Source organism: Oncorhynchus keta, unplaced genomic scaffold (genome assembly GCF_023373465.1).
Source record: "Oncorhynchus keta strain PuntledgeMale-10-30-2019 unplaced genomic scaffold, Oket_V2 Un_contig_717_pilon_pilon, whole genome shotgun sequence".
NCBI lineage: Eukaryota > Metazoa > Chordata > Actinopteri > Salmoniformes > Salmonidae > Oncorhynchus > Oncorhynchus keta.
This window is the reverse complement of record NW_026289305.1, coordinates 16,708-19,458: the sequence shown is the minus strand read 5'-3', so window position 1 is coordinate 19,458 and position 2,751 is coordinate 16,708. Positions and strand designations below refer to the sequence as shown.

At 53.8% G+C, this 2,751-nt stretch overlaps 1 long non-coding RNA gene across 50 annotated transcripts; it reads right to left on the bottom strand.

Moving 5' to 3' along the window:
* Positions 1–470: 470 nt before the first annotated feature.
* LOC127926215 (uncharacterized) lies at positions 471–2,234 on the bottom strand. 50 transcript variants are annotated; one of them, XR_008123640.1, is made up of 5 exons: positions 1,470–2,233; positions 1,150–1,277; positions 926–989; positions 766–861; positions 471–733 (listed from the first exon to the last, which is right to left on the bottom strand). It is a non-coding gene; the product is annotated as an uncharacterized LOC127926215 (long non-coding RNA). The 50 variants fall into 50 exon arrangements; XR_008123636.1 differs by having other exon boundaries at positions 471–765; positions 798–893; positions 926–957; XR_008123614.1 differs by adding an exon at positions 1,342–1,373 and having other exon boundaries at positions 471–861; positions 1,214–1,245; positions 1,470–2,232.
* Positions 2,235–2,751: the final 517 nt, after the last annotated feature.

Below are 2,751 nucleotides of genomic sequence, written 5' to 3'. Positions count from 1 at the left end.
GAGGAGAGAGAGAGAGAGAGAGAGAGAGAGAGAGAGAGAGAGAGAGAGAGAGAGAGAGAGAGAGAGAGAGAGAGAGAGAGACGGGGGAAGAGAGAGAGAGAGAGAGAAATGCTTTAGAAACACGCCAGAACTTAATCTTACCAGGACACTGGTCATCATTTTACATTCATTTTCATGACAATTCCACATGTTGAATCAGTGTAAACAGCAACAAGCAGGAGATCTCCATCCCACCGCGGGACAGTAAGAGATCTCCATCCCACCGCGGGACAGTAAGAGATCTCCATCCCACCGCGGGACAGTAAGAGATCTCCATCCCACCGCGGGACAGTAAGAGATCTCCATCCCACCACGGAACAGTAAGAGATCTCCATCACACCACGGGACAGTAAGAGATCTCCATCCCCACGGGACAGTAAGAGATCTCCATCCCACCGCGGGACAGTAAGAGATCTCCATCCCTGCCACGGGACAGTAAGAGATCTCCATCACACCGCGGGACAGTAAGAGATCTCCATCACACCGCGGGACAGTAAGAGATCTCCATCCCACCGCGGGACAGTAAGAGATCTCCATCCCACCGCGGGACAGTAAGAGATCTCCATCCCACCACGGGACAGTAAGAGATCTCCATCCCACCACGGGACAGTAAGAGATCTCTCTCCTCAACCTCCACGTCTTCCTGGTGTGTCAGCCTTAACCTCCACTGTCTTCCTGGTGTGTCAGCCTTAACCTCCACTGTCTTCCCGGTGTCTCAGCCTTAACCTCCACTGTCTTCCTGGTGTGTCAGCCTTAACCTCCACTGTCTTCCCGGTGTCTCAGCCTTAACCTCCACTGTCTTCCCGGTGTCTCAGCCTTAACCTCCACTGTCTTCCTGGTGTCTCAGCCTTAACCTCCACTGTCTTCCTGGTGTCTCAGCCTTAACCTCCACTGTCTTCCCGGTGTCTCAGCCTTAACCTCCACTGTCTTCCTGGTGTCTCAGCCTTAACCTCCACTGTCTTCCCGGTGTGTCAGCCTTAACCTCCACTGTCTTCCCGGTGTGTCAGCCTTAACCTCCACTGTCTTCCCGGTGTGTCAGCCTTAACCTCCACTGTCTTCCCGGTGTGTCAGCCTTAACCTCCACTGTCTTCCCGGTGTGTCAGCCTTAACCTCCACTGTCTTCCCGGTGTCTCAGCCTTAACCTCCACTGTCTTCCCGGTGTGTCAGCCTTAACCTCCACTGTCTTCCCGGTGTCTCAGCCTTAACCTCCACTGTCTTCCCGGTGTGTCAGCCTTAACCTCCACTGTCTTCCCGGTGTGTCAGCCTTAACCTCCACTGTCTTCCCGGTGTGTCAGCCTTAACCTCCACTGTCTTCCCGGTGTCTCAGCCTTAACCTCCACTGTCTTCCCGGTGTGTCAGCCTTAACCTCCACTGTCTTCCCGGTGTGTCAGCCTTAACCTCCACTGTCTTCCCGGTGTGTCAGCCTTAACCTCCACTGTCTTCCCGGTGTCTCAGCCTTAACCTCCACTGTCTTCCTGGTGTGTCAGCCTTAACCTCCACTGTCTTCCTGGTGTCTCAGCCTTAACCTCCACTGTCTTCCTGGTGTGTCAGCCTTAACCTCCACTGTCTTCCTGGTGTGTCAGCCTTAACCTCCACTGTCTTCCTGGTGTCTCAGCCTTAACCTCCACTGTCTTCCTGGTGTGTCAGCCTTAACCTCCACTGTCTTCCTGGTGTCTCAGCCTTAACCTCCACTGTCTTCCTGGTGTGTCAGCCTTAACCTCCACTGTCTTCCTGGTGTGTCAGCCTTAACCTCCACTGTCTTCCTGGTGTCTCAGCCTTAACCTCCACTGTCTTCCTGGTGTGTCAGCCTTAACCTCCACTGTCTTCCTGGTGTCTCAGCCTTAACCTCCACTGTCTTCCTGGTGTCTCAGCCTTAACCTCCACTGTCTTCCTGGTGTCTCAGCCTTAACCTCCACTGTCTTCCTGGTGTGTCAGCCTTAACCTCCACTGTCTTCCTGGTGTGTCAGCCTTAACCTCCACTTCAAATAGTATTCATGTCCAGTATTGTAGGATAAACTAGGGGAGATTCTCCAAGACACAGACACATAGCAGTCAGACAGAGAGAGACACATAGCAGTCAGACAGAGAGAGACACATAGCAGTCAGACAGAGAGAGACACATAGCAGTCAGACAGAGAGAGACACATAGCAGTCAGACAGAGAGAGACACATAGCAGTCAGACAGAGAGAGACATAGCAGACAGACAGACGAACAGACAGACAGACAGACAGACAGACAGACAGACAGACAGACAGACAGACAGACAGACAGAGAGAGAGAGAGACAGACATAGCAGACAGATCTCTCCGGTTCTAAAATACATGGGAGTCATTGCTTCATGATTAATACGGTTCTGCTTTTAATCCACTTTCACAGATCTCAATGCTTAAAGTGTGGTCTCAAAATACTCCCTCCCCCCTCCTCTCTCTCCTCCCTCAGCTCCCTGTCCTCCTCCCTCTCCTCTCCCCCCCTCAGCTCCCTGTCCTCCTCCCTCTCCTCTCTCTCCCTCTCCTCCTCCCTCTCTCTCCTCCCTCAGCTCCCTGTCCTCCTCCCTCTCCTCTCTCCCCCCTCAGCTCCTCTCCTCTCTCCCCTCCCTCAGCTCCCTCTCTTCCTCCCTCCCTCTCCCCTCCCTCAGCTCCCTCTCCCCTCCCTCAGCTCCCTCTCCTCTCTCCCCTCCCTCAGCTCCTCCCTCTCCTCCTCCCCCTCCTCTC